The sequence below is a fragment of the Tinamus guttatus genome, unplaced genomic scaffold (genome assembly GCF_059628265.1).
Source record: "Tinamus guttatus ecotype Peru unplaced genomic scaffold, ASM5962826v1 Tinamus_guttatus_pri_ptg000090l, whole genome shotgun sequence".
NCBI lineage: Eukaryota > Metazoa > Chordata > Aves > Tinamiformes > Tinamidae > Tinamus > Tinamus guttatus.
Genome location: NW_028288624.1, coordinates 2,397,170 through 2,412,932, shown reverse-complemented (window position 1 = coordinate 2,412,932; position 15,763 = coordinate 2,397,170).

Genomic DNA, 15,763 nt, shown 5'->3' with positions numbered 1-15,763 from the left:
TATCTACAGATTTGATAAACCCAGAAGAGCAATCAAAGGTGTACCCCAAGGTCGGAGTCAACTAATTTTTCTCTGGTTTTGGAAGTTTCACATCCATATTTGCATTTTAAGTACCACTAAAGGAGAGCTGTCTTCTTCTGTCATCAAAATGCTAGCCTTTAGCTTCTCAAAAACTAATAAATGATATCCTGATATCATTTTGATCCCTGCGCTTCCTCAGCAGCACATTAAACAGATGCCACAGCATATACAAGAGAGCAGAATGTCAATAAGCAAAAACAGCTGGTGTTCAACAAATCTGAGAAAGAAGAGGGAAAGAAAAAACCATATCAAGCATCTAGTCAGCATCTGATCAGCAGAATCTGGTAAAGATGCCTGTCCTCTAAACGACAAAGCAGCACAAAGTCTCAGAGCTATTGAAGTCATTTCTGTTCACTGAGAATTATGTACCCAGAGGAGCAGCCTCTCCCCAATATGCAGGAATCATGGAGATACAGATTTGCTTCTAAACTCTCAATGATCCCCTTTCCCTTATGATCACCTTCCCCATAGACTTCTGCTCCAAGTCCACTAAAGCTATACCACACACTGTGAGCAACCTCAGGAACAGAGCAGGTCTGGAAGTACATCAGGTGAGAGCTTCACGCTCAGCACTGCTTCTTTGTCCAGAGTACAATGCATTGGCACTGATTTAATCCTGGGAGCAAGCTGGACCATGGCTCATTCAATGCCTGAGGACTTCTCTCTGCCCCATCAACATCTAACTGAAAATTCAGGGTGAGAGGGACGTCAGAGCTGGTTAAGGTGCAGGAAGACATTTCCTGTAGCAGTGCTGTCAGGGGCGTGTTTATTCTGGGGAAATCAGAATACGCAGATCACATTCAAAACAGGACACTGAACTCATCACCCATGGCCTCCCTGTGGTCTTTTCCCAAAGGATCTCAAAGCAACAATTGTCACAAAAGGATGTGATTGATGAAAGAATAAAATGTATAACCAGGTCATACTGTTAGCTTAAAAGAACATAGTGGTGTTGATTAGGGATAGTTTGATTCAAGATGCCATGTTTGTAATCTGACTGAGAATTTGGGTTTAAGAGATATTTTTGGCCAAGAGAAGAGTTTTGTTTTTGTTTTTGTTGTTCCGCTACTACCTATTTGAGCCTGTGTATTTGACATAGGAGAGATGTAATATAGTAGTTCTAATCTACCCTTTAGGTGCCTTTCAATTAGCACTTACAATTCTTGGAACATCCGTTCAAGAATTCAAGCTCATCTCAAGAAAGCCAGAGGTAGGAGTGGCAAAGGTACTGAACTATTGTGCAGGACTATTTTCCTGATGAGATATTAAACCAAGTTCTTTCAAACTGCTTAAAGTGAAACAGGTCATAGCAATATCCCAGAAGGTCAGGCAAAATAATTTATAGCCTGGGTCACATATTCAACAGGGAATGACAGCTCTGCCAGATGATAAACTCCTGGCTCCCAGCTGAAAACTAGCACCGTGGTCTGCAAGGCACCTGGCGGTACACTAGGCTGTTGTTTCTGCTGGTGCATGTCAGAGTAGTGAGTAAAGCGACTCTATCCAACAGATGATGGTTTGGACCCAGCCAGGACTAAAGATGTCCTCACCTCTTCATTCCTTGCACATTTTGGTCCCTAAAGAGCTCTTGGCTCTTGTGGCTAGCATGGCAAAGCTCAAGTGAGGAAACTCATTCTTGAAACTTGATCTAAAATTGATCTAAGCTAAGCAGATAAAAAGACTTAAGGCAGACAAGATCCCTGATTAAATCCATTTAAGCACTTCTGTGTAGACCAAAGGTTTTTCAGGAGGTGAGCAAGGTTTTGCTAGAAACTGTCACCTCCATCAGCAGTAGCTTTTTGCATTTCTGTCCATATAATTCAAATCTCTAAACAGTCCAGAATGTGCCTTTTCCTGAAATTGCAATATAGCATCACTGCAGACAGGCCTTTACTGTTCCCTGTAAGACCTTTACTGGTTCTGTTGCCATTTAACAAAAGGCTTATGGTGATGCCTACCAGCTTCAGTGACATTTTGCCCAATACACGGCCATGTACTAGCTAGAGGTGTTTGTCTGCATACTCTGCTTAGTCTTATATTTCCTTTTTTGTCCTAATATAGATTGATGGTCCAAGTAATGAGCTTTCTGAGAAAGCTCTTGAAGCAATGTCAGAACAAGGGAGGGAGGACAAAAGGAAGGAACATACCATAGGTTAGCTTAGATCAAGAAGTGGCACCGCTATGCCCCTTTATACTGAAGAAAATGTTAATTAAAATCCTTGGAAATGTTGCTATAAGGGAGACCTTCAAAAATTACCTAGTTGTTTTAATCACATAATGAGGAACAGAAAGCAGTGTTTGGCAGGGGCTGAAGAGCTGTGTCTGCTTTTTGAATTTCTGACATTCTCCTTCTGACAACAGAAAACCAGTTCCTCCCAATTCTCCCTTAAATGAGGGAGAATTTTGCAGCTTTTGCCATGGCTGTTGGATCACCAGCACTTTTGAGAATCTTGAGGTGAAGGAAAGGATAGCTCAGGTTTGTTAATGTGTCAATGGCAAGGCATAAATGTGCCATCCTACTGCCTATTTGTGCTCTTTACTGCTTTGAAGGCTGACACACTGCATAAGACAAGCCAGAATAATAATGCTACATCTTGCAATTCATTCTCATCAGTTTTAATGAAGATAAAAAGGCTCACTTTGTGAATCTGCTTGGGTTTAACAAATTAAACATGCTACTGAAAGGGTGCATGTGAACAGAATATTTGTCATTATAAGGCTTGTTTGAATGGGTAAAGTTAACTAACCTTATTCTGTATAGTTTGCTTTTGTTCTTGCTGCTCAAAGAAGGCCTCACAACTAAATTGTTGGTTCTGATCTCATTCCCTGCGCATTAAACTCTCTGTTCAATTATCATTTTACAGTTCTTCCAATAGTTTAGCATCAATTTGCGCTCAGAAAAACATATTTTAGATGTCCTGCAGCTGGAGAGAGGTAGCGGCAAGGTGAGAATGCAGAAGAGGTAGTAGCACAAGGAAATCCTTCTTGCTTTCAGCAACAGCCCAGTCCAGCTACAGGCAGGTCTCCAAGTCATTCACAAAGCTGCATTTCATTGCCCTGTTCCTATCGATCCTCTATCCTGCTCACAGTCAGAGCACACCAGGCACCTGGAATAATACTCTCACTTTGCCAGAGAAATTGCTTTCAATCTGCAAGATACTCATATTTGTCATGAACGGATGCAAAGGGAGAAAGTGCATGGATTATATGAGCTTTGAATGTTGAAATTCAGGGCTAAGGCAAATAATATCTGTTACACTAAACACTTTCTTTCTGTAAGCCATTGAAAAGAATAGGATAATAAACACTAGAAATGAAGTCAATTATTAACATCCTGACAAGATTTATTTTCAGCAATAAACAGCCTCCTGAAAATAGCCAGGGAAGGCTGCAAATGCACAACTCTCTTTCCTGGAGCTATGACCCTGGATAAAATACAAAGCAGAAGTGGACAAACTAACAGGAAAAAAAAAAGAGTTCTCTATGCTAGGAATCATCATTAATTACTGCGATCTGTGCAGTTGTGTGGGCTGTACACCAGGTCTACCAAGAGTGCCACCAGGTACCACACCTTTAACAAAGCTGTAGCTGGGACCATTCACAGCCTGCAGCTTCCTTAAGATTGCAGTAGTGCAATTCATTGCTTTCCTTCTCCACTCCTTGGCCCCTCTGTTCTTACTATGGAATGAACAGGAACAGGGCGTCAAAGGTGATAACTTGACTTCAACACTATGCAAGGCCATGCAGCTAAACAAGAGCCATGGCATGGAAATGGCCTTGAGGTGGCTCTAGGACTTTCCTTGAAGACTAAACAACACATACAATACTAAAAAGGCAATATAGGAGCACTGAGGCAAGAAAATGCAGCTTTCCTCTCTGCTCTTATCGTTTCCTTGCAACTTCATGGCTGAGGGAAGCGCAGTATGTGATATTATCAGTCGCACTAAATCTTGGCCAGCTTGGCTGTTGAAAAAACTTGAAGCTTGGTGTTGGTTACAGACCCATGGCAGTTGCTGCAGAAAGTCCTGTCCTGACTGACCACACTGGGATATTACTTGCAGAATGCAAAGAGGGAAGAAGTAGTGGAGATTGAAAAGCACCTGCAGGGTGCGACAGCAGAAGCACAAGACCCCTTCTAGGTGGGTCTGTGATTTAGGGGTGGTAGGTGGCTCTGGCCTGAAGAGCACACTTCGTGCAACCATGCAGCACAAACCCAGGCAGCCTGACAGAGCCCTGAACAAACTGACTGAGAAGAGGGAAAGGCAGCCAGCGGAGCTCATTCTCGCGTCTGGAGCAGTGGCTGTCTTGGAGCACCATCCATGGTGGGCACCTCCCCAGCAGCGCAGGCGGAAGGTGCCTTCAGGTGTGGACCCTGCAACCCCACAGGATGACTTACTTTAGGACTTTCTGAATGGGAATCATTTTCCTACAGAGCAACGACATATTTCTGAAGCCACAACACTCAAGGGAATGCTATTAAAGTCAGCAGCTCATGAAGAAGCAACTGGACCAAATGTTAAAGTACTCATTAGCTTTACAGATACTTAGCTCTGAAGTTTTCTTCTGGAAAGGGGCAAAGATTTTGAGGACATTATTTAAGAAAGCCTGGCTGCAAATTTAAAGAAGCAACATTTGAGAAGAGAAGATGGTGATTATTTCTGAAGTGCTGTAATAATGATTTCCCACCAGTCATCTACTTGCAAGGAAGAAAAAAAACAATTGTCCTTTTTTGTTTCTTCCTTGTCTTTTCAATCATAAAATACATTTCTTTTGTCCTTTCCATTGAAAAGCCTTAATCAGCAGGACCTTCTCATTAACCTGATAAGACAGCTGTCCCTTTTCTGAACCATTTAAAATGTTCCCTCCAGGTTCCAAGGCTGGGTCATGTCATTTTATTTCATCTTGTAGGCAACACTATCCAATTTAAACATAGTAAAATTTAAATAACGAATATTAATAGTAATTAAAAAAAAAAATGACCGAAGCCATGAAGAAGCCACAAGTACTAGCCTGGGGACCTAATCAAAGTGCATATCAACCTGACCAGCCTTGGGGCTCCCTTTGCCAAAACGATATTTCCAAAAGTGTATCAGAAATTACCACACAGTTGTTACTTTTCTGTACTCTGTCTGGCTTCGATTTGCTTAACCATCTTTGACCTTTTGATCCATGGAGGCTGAGTGCAAATAGACTTTGCCCAGCAATTGATTACTGCAAGAAGGCAGCTTGTTCAGCCCCTCACATTCCTCAGAAACAGGCAATCCTCTTGTCCTCTGTAGTTTGATCATACATTAAAACCCCTCTTTCGCTATCTCATTTATTACCCGAAATTGCTTTGCACTGAAACATTAGAAGATCCAGTATCCACCGAGATAGGCTAATTTTAATGATTAACTGAGAAACTGTTAAATTTTACTTCAATGCTCCACTGTCATTATGGAATTAGTGTTAACGGCCATGTACCACGAGAACCGTAATGAGGCTGGCTGTAATTGCCAGTGCAAGGGAGCTGAAGCTCTAGAAATATAAATGGAGCACATATCTGTTTAAAAATAAATAAATAAAAGGAGAAGTTAAAAAAAAAAGAAAAAGAACTAGGAAAAAAAAAAAAACCCTTCCAGAGGCTCATTTTCTTTTCAAATGGTGCTGGTTCCAGGGAATTCAAAGCTCAGTAACTTTGTTGCTCTTAACTCTACTTGCTTTTAATTAAACATGGATGAAATTAGCGGACAAAAAGTCAACACTTGTGAAAACAGCTCATTACAAAATGATGGTGGCGTAGCTCCCTGCAAACTGTAGCAGATTCTTGCATGCTGGCCATGAAGTTTTTAGTGACTCCTAGTCTGTCATTGTGTGTCTCCACTCAATACTAAATGCAATGTTTAGACTTTGTACCCCCCTGCCCCCCCACCCCAGGCGGTGCACTAATTTCCTTAAAATTCACTTTCAGTGAATTTTACTGACAGCCTATTTTGTTATTCTCAAGCATGCGGTCCCTCTGGTAACTGGCACTTTTACTCTGGTAAAGATCAGTCCTAATCGCGTGCTGGCAGAAAGCACTGCAGCCCTCTTGACCTAGGCATGCCAAGATGCTCCCCTTCGCTTTGATGGAGTTGCCTTCGGTCTGGGTCACCATCACGCTTCATGCCATTTCTCCTTGGCATATCCATCCATATCCTTAGCTTCCTCCCATTCCCCCCCACTTTTGAACACCTTCCTAACTGCATCCTTTGCTTCAAAGCATCTCAGTTCTCTAGTGAATATCCCACCGCTCTTTGAAGATCTAAGCTCTCACTTCATCACTTGTTTTGGCTGTTTTCATTTTTTTCTGTCATAAGCATCTGATCCACCCACTGGAGCTTCCTATTCTTTGACAGCAATTTATGCCTAATTATCTCCTTGACGGTTTCATTTTTCACTCTTGTCTTCTCTACTTGATCTTCCCAATCTTTTTCAAACATTTGTTTTCAAAGTTATTTCAACTTTCTTCGTTTGTTTTCATGTGCTAATGCCTTACATCCTTATACCATCTTGGGGGCTCACCTTCCCAGTGCTCCAGTTGTTTCTGGACATGCTACCTTCTCTTTTAATTCCCTGAGAACCTCCTGGCAGTCTCTAATACATCTGATGTAGCACAGCAACTGACCCTCTAGAAAGATTAATCAGGTAGGAATGACGTTTCCATGGCAAGTCTTCATCCTCTTCTACTAAGAGGAAAATGTCTTAATGACAGAGAATATAAAATGAAGGCTCTTTTAGCGCAAATATAACAAGGCTTTTCTTTTCCCTCTGATTCCTTTCCCTGCAAAGGATGCCCAAATACTGTCCTTGTTACCATCAGTGTGTAATAATCATAGGTACTTGATGTACAGGCCTGTCCAATTTCTGAGCAGAATTTCATTTTATCTCTAGTCCTGAAAGTTTTTTGTTATCTTAAACACAGAAGCTATTTATCACTGACCTTGGAGAGCAGCTTTTAAACCATAAAATGCCTGTTGTTCTCTCCTGCAACCTCACTCGAATTTCAGTTTTCTCTTTGCCAATTGTACAGTGCAGACATCTGCACCATATGCCATGGATTCTTTTTTTTAACAACTCTTCCTTCTGCAAGACTAACATTTCCTGAGATATCCCTTATCTTGAAAGGCATGGTTAAAGTATATGTAACTGGTTGTCCTTTGACGATGATTTCTAGAGTTGTCCTTCAGTGACCACTTCATAAATTCCTCCACACCTCTGCCTACTTTACCTGTGAACTATTTGTTTGCATTTTTTAAAAAACTTCATATCTCTTTGCCCTTTGTTAGAGATCCATTTCCTATCAAGCACACCCTGCTATGCCCTGTACCTATGGTTCCTTTCAGAACCAGGATATTGCTATGTTAATGCTTTAAACACTGAAATTCAGCAGAAGCTGGGGGTCTAAATCCCTTTAAAAACTTTAAAACTAATTTGAAAATCCAGCTTTAGGTCAGAGTAATTTACTGATTTTTTTCTATATATCCTTCGCCTTGTGTTCCTTGCTGTTAGAAGATTTTTTTTTTCTAGAACAGTAATATCTTTCTGCCATAATTTAAGCAGGCTTTTAAATTTCTGCAGGTATTACAAACTGTAGAACCAGTCTCGTGCTAATCATTTATCTTAATAATCTGCTCACTTTCTAGAGTACTGCTCTAGCTTCCCCTTTGTATGGTCTTTTTATGTGTATGTTTCTGTGGCCTTTTTACCATCTCTTAAAATTGCATTGGTAAATTTGCATAAATGTTACCCTGTTGAAAAAAATATGAACTTTGAAATAAAAAAGAGAGAGGAAAGTACAGTCCTAGTTACCTAAACTTTGAGCTTTCCTGTTGAGAACATGAAGCAACTCAATTTGACCAGTTCCTCCACCTAACTTAAAGCTTGAGATGCTGAAGTGTTGCTGCCACAATTTTTCATCTCTGCTCTGTCCCCAAAGAAGATCTCTTTCCTGTCTTTTTTTTTTTGGTAAGTTCAGTGGCAGATATTGTATACAGGACTCCCAAGTGGCTCTGCTCACTGCCTTTCACAGTAGCAGTATTGTTTCCTTTGATTTGTGCTCTTTTCTACCAAATAATTCAGTCTGAGTTCCCTTTGCTTTTGGCTGTTTATAGTTGCTTCACTGGGAAAAATAGCCATTTGCTTCCTGAACTGCTGTGTTGGCAATTTTTAGTCTTTGCATGCAAAAAAATGCAAAATTTGGGTGTCCCCGAGCAGTCCACATGCTGAACAGACTTTGACCACTTGGTTTGACCTTGCAAATCTATTTTCCCACCCAAACAGAAATTGAATGTGCAAAACCCTCATGACAGGTGCTTATCAACTATGCAAAAGGAGTGGCTTTTAACCTGGGGGGATTTTCTTGAGAAATTCAATGGACTAGTGCCCATTTGCCTTAAGCACTCACTCTACTGGATCTTCCCAGCCATTTCAAGGGCTCAGCTAATTTTGGCTGGAATAAACCAGGGAAGGACAGGGAATTACTGAGATACCAATGCTACCATCTCAGCTTTCAGTTTCCCAGAGCTCTCAAAGTGTTCATTTTTAAGAACATTTCTAGGCTTTCCTCTTTTCCCTTCCTTCTTTTTTTTGTGTGTGTGTGTGTTGTACACTGGGCACATATTTCTTTCCTTGGGAACTTTCTCCCTCTGACTTTCTGATATGACTTCTAAGAAAAATTAGCTGCCTTTCCTTCAAAGTCTCCCATTTTCTAACAAACCAGAATTCTCTATATGAACCTATTGGAAACTGATATCTTTTGGTAAAATAGTTTCTTTATAATCTTTTTCCACAAAACTGACATGTTTTTGAAGGTAGTAGCTACTAGGCACCACCAAGCATTGCTCTCATCCACTAAATAATCAATTAGCCATCTGAAAGGACAGGGGGAATTTGTGGGGAGGGAAAAAAGTTCTGACCTGAATTGAAATTTTATGAAGTTTCCAGAGACATTTTATCCAGGTATAACCATGACATAGTTTCCGACTGCACACTTGGAAAATTTCACTTTTTCTTTATCGTGACGAGGTGGCCCTTGTACAGGAGGAAGAGGCCCATGTGAGCTGTCTCAGCACTGATGAACAGTGTCAGCCTGAACATGGGACAGCATTTGGACCACAATTAGCATCTTATGGATTGGTCTATCTGTTCACAGAGCTCTCCAAAATCAATTCACACAGGGACCAGCTCTCCTGAAAGCTTCCTGTGTGATTTATCAGGTCAGCTATGCCGTAATCAATAATATGAACTACAATGAAGGAAAGTCCACACTATTATGATCTAGAGCTCAATATCCAAATGACGGGAAATGGAGTGAACCGAGCGTCTTGCTGGATGCTGCTCACTGGATTTGTGAGCTGCAAAGAGAAACCTGTGGAGGAAAGGAAGAATTTGTTAAGAATGATGACCACATCCTTAAATGCTGCACTGTAGGCAGATTGTGTAGGCTGGAAAGGAGCACTGTGGGAATAAAATGATATATCTGTATGAATGAAATAAGAGATTGAGTGTTTTCATGTAGCAATTAAAAAAAAAAAAGAAAAAAAGCTGTCCAGAAATATAAAATGTCATAGCAGAGTGGAAATGATTAAATGGTTTGCAACAGGCAAATAAAGAAGCATAAATATTTGCTAAAGATTGCTTAAGTAGGCGATGGACCAGAGATAGAGGGATAAATAAAGATAAAGGAAGATCTGAGCTCTTCAAGCACATGAGAATTATGAAGCCAGGCAATGTATCTTTGGGGCTTTTAGAGAACAAGTAGGGGAAGTTAGAGACAAATGAAGTTGATAATGTACTGGGTTAGAATTAATTATGCGATGTAGAATTCAAAGGGGAAGCTGAAACCTATTCATAAGATGAGGATAAACATTTCAGGGAGACATGGGAAAAGCTGCTGTTTTTCTGTTCTGTTTCTGTTCTGTTCTGTTCTGTTTCTGTTCTGAAGACAGTTTTAAAGCTGAAGCTATTGGAGGTTGTGACAAGCAGGCCTCAGTGAAATCTTTATGCTGGTTGGATTCAAAGACCACCCCATTTAGGGGGGCATGCCTGCTAAATTACTGCTAAATAACAGAGCGCTAGCACTTCACAAAAGCCTCCAAAAATCCAGGGATAACCTAGAGGAATACAGGCCTCACAGAAGGCAAGGATTGCTTTAGCTGTTATGTCAACAAAGCCAGGCTTTCCCCTCCAGCCTAAGGCAAGGGTCCTTTCTTGATAGATTTGTTTATCCTCGTAGACATCTTGCCTGAGTAATCGAATCTAGAGAAAAGCATCATGACTTAGTTGGCATATATTGGGCTTGTATCCTAGTTGTCTCCAAAGAAGCTACCTACATTGGTTTGGATTAACTAAAAGATCTACATTGTCGGATCTGGTGTCCATTGCATAGAAAACAGGGTTTGCTAACAAGGCAGTACTAGATATGTGGGTCAATGTATTGGAATGAAAATTTCTGTGATCTGTAGAGTCATAAAAAACTCCTGTGAGAAGCAGAGGCCAGACCTTGAGAAAGAAGATGTTTGCCTGCCTAGGCTGAGCAACAAGGAGAACGGATGCAGCTGCTCAGCCCGGTTCACAGGCAGCCCCCCCAGAAACCTGTTGAAGCAGCCGCTCGGCCAGGCTTGTAGCCAGCTTAACTGCAGACGTCCTCCAAACTAGCTTTCCAAACATCCGGAAATGAGGAAGGCAGGACCCTCGAATTGAGGGCTGGGACCCCCAGCTGGTATGCACGCCTGCGCACCCAGGGCAGGGGGGAGAGTTGCGCAACTAGAGGCGGAGTTTGTCCGCCCCCGCCCCGGCCTGCCTCCTGGGTCGAAATGACCCTACGTGCCAGGATGCACTGGGGATAGAGAGGACAGCGCAGAGAGAGCGGGGAGAGAAGAAACTCCAAACTCTGAGGCCTACACTGTCTCCGTGGGAGCCGGTCAGCAACTCTCTCTCTCTGATCTGCCAGCTCGAGAGGATGTTCGAGCCCAGATCGGCAGGTATCACCTCGTGAGTAGTTATCCACAGTTTGCTTCTTTTATGTGCTTTTCACCTGAATAAATGCTTGATGTAGTCACCTCGCTCTGGCTGATTATTGCTGAATCCCGAACCCATCCAGAACATAATTGGCGATGAGGATGAGATTCGGCAATTAAACTGTGGAACTCATTAGTGGAGCGCATAGCTAGGTGAGGTCGTGCCACTGGATAGAAATTGTGTTCGTGGTGTTTGTGTCTGTGGTCTTTATTGGCTATTGAAATAGTGGAACTCACTAAGATGAGTGCGTAGCTAGGTGAGGTCATGCCACTTGATAGAAATCGTGTTTGTGCTATTTGTGTTTGTGGTCTTTATTGTGTGTGTGACATGCGGTGGTTCTTATTCGGGAGAGCTGCAGGCAGCACTGGCGACTGCAAGGAGGCTGCGCCTCCGAGGGAGAGTCCTGAATGAGGGCCAGAACCATGCAATACTCTGTGGGACTGATGGGAGACCTGCACCCGGGTATCTCCAGAACCATGGATGCAGGAGGACCCCATGGCGGTTTTACAGTATTGGGGTCAGTCTGGGGAGAGACTAACTGTGCTAAGAACTCGATCTGACTGGAACATGCCGGTCGGATGGGAGGTGCTCTGCTGTGGGCATATAAAATTTCAGCGGGGCAGTTAAAGGAGGAACAGGAGAGAAATCAGCTCCTCCAAGAGCAATTACAGGCAGTCCGAGCCACCCAGGTGGTGCAGAGGCAGACTCTGCTGGAGGTCAATGATCAGAGGAAGCTCCTGGAGGAGAAATGTGCTAAATTGGCAACGCATTACATGATACGAGTGGTAAAGAACAGGAGAGGGAGAAAACTGGGGCAGAAGGGGAGCTGGGTGCAAACTATTATCAGCAACTCTGATGGGGACCCAGAAACTTGTGATGGAGATATTTGGGAATCAGATGAGGAAGTCCCCACACCAGAGGAGAAGGGCCCATCGCAGGACAAACCAAAAAGGCAAGCTGCCCTGGTAATACGAAGGAAAGCTGTGCTGCCAAGGCCAGGACAAGTGGTGTGACAGGATGAACTAACCGATTTTACCCCCAAAGATATTAAGAATCTGCTAGCAGAATATAAACAACAACCCGAGGAGAAACCACAGTTCTGGTTGGTAAGACTGATGGAAGAAGGAGCTGATTCAGTGATAACTGACAATGTCGATGCCTCGAGGTTTTGGGGGCTAACTAATGATGTGTATGTACAGTATGCCCTGCGAAGAGTGGACGGAAGTGGCAAGAGTTACTGCTGTGGTAGCCAAGGGTCTCGCTTACCGCCACAGTAACGATGGCAATTGGCCACCATCCAGCTCCTCCTGGGTAACTATAAGACAAGCATGCCAGATGCTTAAGGCAGAGGCCATGAATATTGCTATAGAATTGGAAGTCCGGAGCTCTATCTACAACAGCCGTTGTTACCCAGGATGCAAAATAAGTTGTTGGAGGGATGCCCTGGAGCGTGGCGCCCCTATCTAATTCCAGTTTTGATGTCAGAACAAGGAAACCCTATTGAGAACGTAATTGAAAAGTTGCAACAGATAGGGGACCTTCCAGGATTGGTATTAGAGGTGGATGGAAAAGGTGGCAGTGAGAAAAGAGGGCTGAGTGGGAATGCAGGGACGGAATCCAGGGAGCGAGCTCAGCTCTTCCATCTGCGTTTACAGATATAATGTCTGTGTGGTCCAGGTAGCCAAGCAATGCTCAGGAGTAATGTCCAAGGCTGATAGATCACAGGTGTTGCACCTGTGGGAGGATTTAGAGCAGACAGCGTTAAGATTCAGACCGAAGGAGAAGCTGGAGACAGTTTCTGCCTCTCAGGAGCGTCTTGGATGCCGGAAACAAGAATAGGGGTGTGGCCAAGCTCCAGTGTCTGAAGGGTTCCAAAGTATCATCGCTCACCAAGATGATCGTTCGTTCGTTACACGTGCCATTTATTGTTCAGAACAAAATAGACAAAATGGTTTGTGCCTTGGTGGACATGGGACCGGAGGTCACAGTAGTGCTCGGGAACCCAGAAAAGTGCAAGGGGGAGGTAATCCCTCTTTGGAGTTTAAGTGACCAGCCTGTCAAGGAAAAACTTGTGACTGACTGCCATCAAGCCATACACCAGACTCTTGAAGCTGCTGGGGTGCTGCGATCAGGGAAGGTCCAGGCGACCCAGTCAATCAGGGTGCTCAACAATAGAGGGTTGACCAAAGAGTGGACACCCCTTACCCTGATGAGAGGGATACCCCGCGTGAATCGCGCGGTAGCCACCTTGACTGTAGCATATGAATCTGGAGTGAACTCTAGTCTCTTCCCTGCTAAGGAAAGGTTGGTATTAAACCATAGAGGAGTACTTGAATGGAATCCTGGGGGAGGACTTCTCAAAAATTAAGGCAAAAAAACCCGCCCTCTTCCCCCCCGCCTTTCCCCGCAAGTGGACCAGGTGTTCCAGGAGGAGGAGGAGGATTGAGAGCTGTACTCTTGACTTGTATCCTTGCAGAGAGACTAGGGACATAACTTCAGTATAGAATACAAGAATGAAGTGACAGCCAAGGTCCAGTATGAGGGGCATGGAAGGGCCAGCGAAGCCATGTAGAGATCATTCGGTGTGCTGCAAGCACTGGGAATTGAACAAAATAATGTGTCCTTTGTTCGTAGTTGCACCCAGACGTGGGTGCAGAGTGTCGTTGCAGGTGTATTGAGAGATGGAGACAACAGAGTCCTCCCCACTGAGATCTGAAAAAATCGTGTGGGATGCAGCCACAGAGAAAGAGCGACAGCTTCAAGCGTGATGGAGACCTGTGAACTTCAACCATGACCAGGGCCTCTGTGCAGTCATCACCCATGTACTGACCCTGGCAAATGTCACCATTGAGAAGATATATCTGTGCTCTACCCGCCCCCACCCCCAAAGATGATCCCCTTAAGGCAAGCAATATTTCCTTTGATACCAAAGAGGGCGTATGCCATTTTCAGATTAATCCACAGAGTGTTAATGAAACCGTATTAGCTTATGTAGGGAAAGGATGTGTGTGTTCTAGAACAACTTGTAAATACGTGTGCTAAGTAATTAAAGTTATAATCAGACTGTGTTCAATGACTCTAATATGTGTGCTCACAATGTAGTTGTTATTAGAGGCTGTGATTTTGTGTATGTTACCCATGTTTAAAGAGAATCTGTGTGTGTGTCACCACAATAGTGGCTTGCTACTGCATGAGGCAAGTGAGACATTATCTTGATGACCAGCTAAAGTCTAAGCACCTCCTACCGTAGTCAAGGACAAGACTGGGTTGGCCTATGTCTTTGCCACCAAGAAGAACAGCTTGAACAGCTCTCTTGTTGGAACAAGAGGAGGAATTCTTTAGTCTGCTATTGAAGTCTTTGTAATAAAGTCTACAATGATGTTTCTGGGGTTCAAAGGAACCTGCCTACTCAAAACCGCCTTTCTTTTCAGCAGTATCAGCAAGGTTTTCATTGACATAATCAGTTACACATCTTTGCTTGCATGGCAGGTCATTAAAACTTGTCCAAAAATCACTCAGTTAATGAAAGGATCAAAAATAAATGGGAATATTCTTTCCTAAAATCATGAAAATTGGAGCTGTTTGAAAATAGCTACTATGAAAATATTTAATAATATTTTAAATAAGAACCTTACATATTTCCTCACTGTTTCATATTTTTATTTTAAGGTTGGGTTTTCCAACAGGATGTTCATAAAATCCTTGATCTGAGTCTCATTTCAGCACATCAATAACAACATCATTTACCAAATTAAAAATCCAGAAGGTTTTTCAAAGAACCCTAAACTTTTCTTGAACAAATAAATAGTTTTTCAAGAAGTGCTCTCAGAGGCCTTATTCAGATCCACGAAGGTCAAATGCTTCAAGATGCTCCGTGATAGGCCTGTCAAGTCTTGCAGGCTAGCTCCTGGTGTACAGAATCTTGCATGCATAGGTAATGCATGCAAGAGCTTCCTTCCAACTACTTACGTTTAGCCACTTTCTGGTTTTATTTCCTGTATTTCCTGTCTCTTAAATATACATCACTTGGCTCTTACACTTACTTACATTCAAGAGCCTCTAGTCTCTTCACTCCCCACTTCTCCATCCATCATCTTTGAGTGCTCAAGAAGTAAGTGCTCTAATTCAACCAGAAGAGCTCTTTAAAGAGCTCTTTGGGGAGGTGCCATTTCACCATTTGTCCCTGATGCCTTCTCATTCTGTTGCAGCCTCGAAAGCCAAGTATTAAAGGACCAGTTTTGGCTGGAAATGCAAGGCTTAAAAGTTAAAGAAAAGCAAGAACACATCCAATTTGCACCAGGGGGGCCTCCGTAATTCATTTTGTCGGAAAAGAGCATCCAATCAGCAGTACACATATGGTGCAAGTGTTTGAAAAGTTCATAGCCTGGCAAAGACAGCCTCTTCACTCCAGCCCAAGTCAGAAACAAAGCGAACAACCCATCTGTGAGCAAAGTCCTTGGGCTTGGGGCTTGTTCTCCCCTGCCTTTTTTTTTTTCTCTTTGTTTTCTTTTTCTCCTTTCATTGCCATTTTTCCAAGTAGCAGTATTTCAGGAGGAGGATGGAGGCAGCATGAGCAGATATACAGCATTTCCACTATTTACTTCTCATTAATATCAATTTTTGCGTATTTCAACCCTGGCTG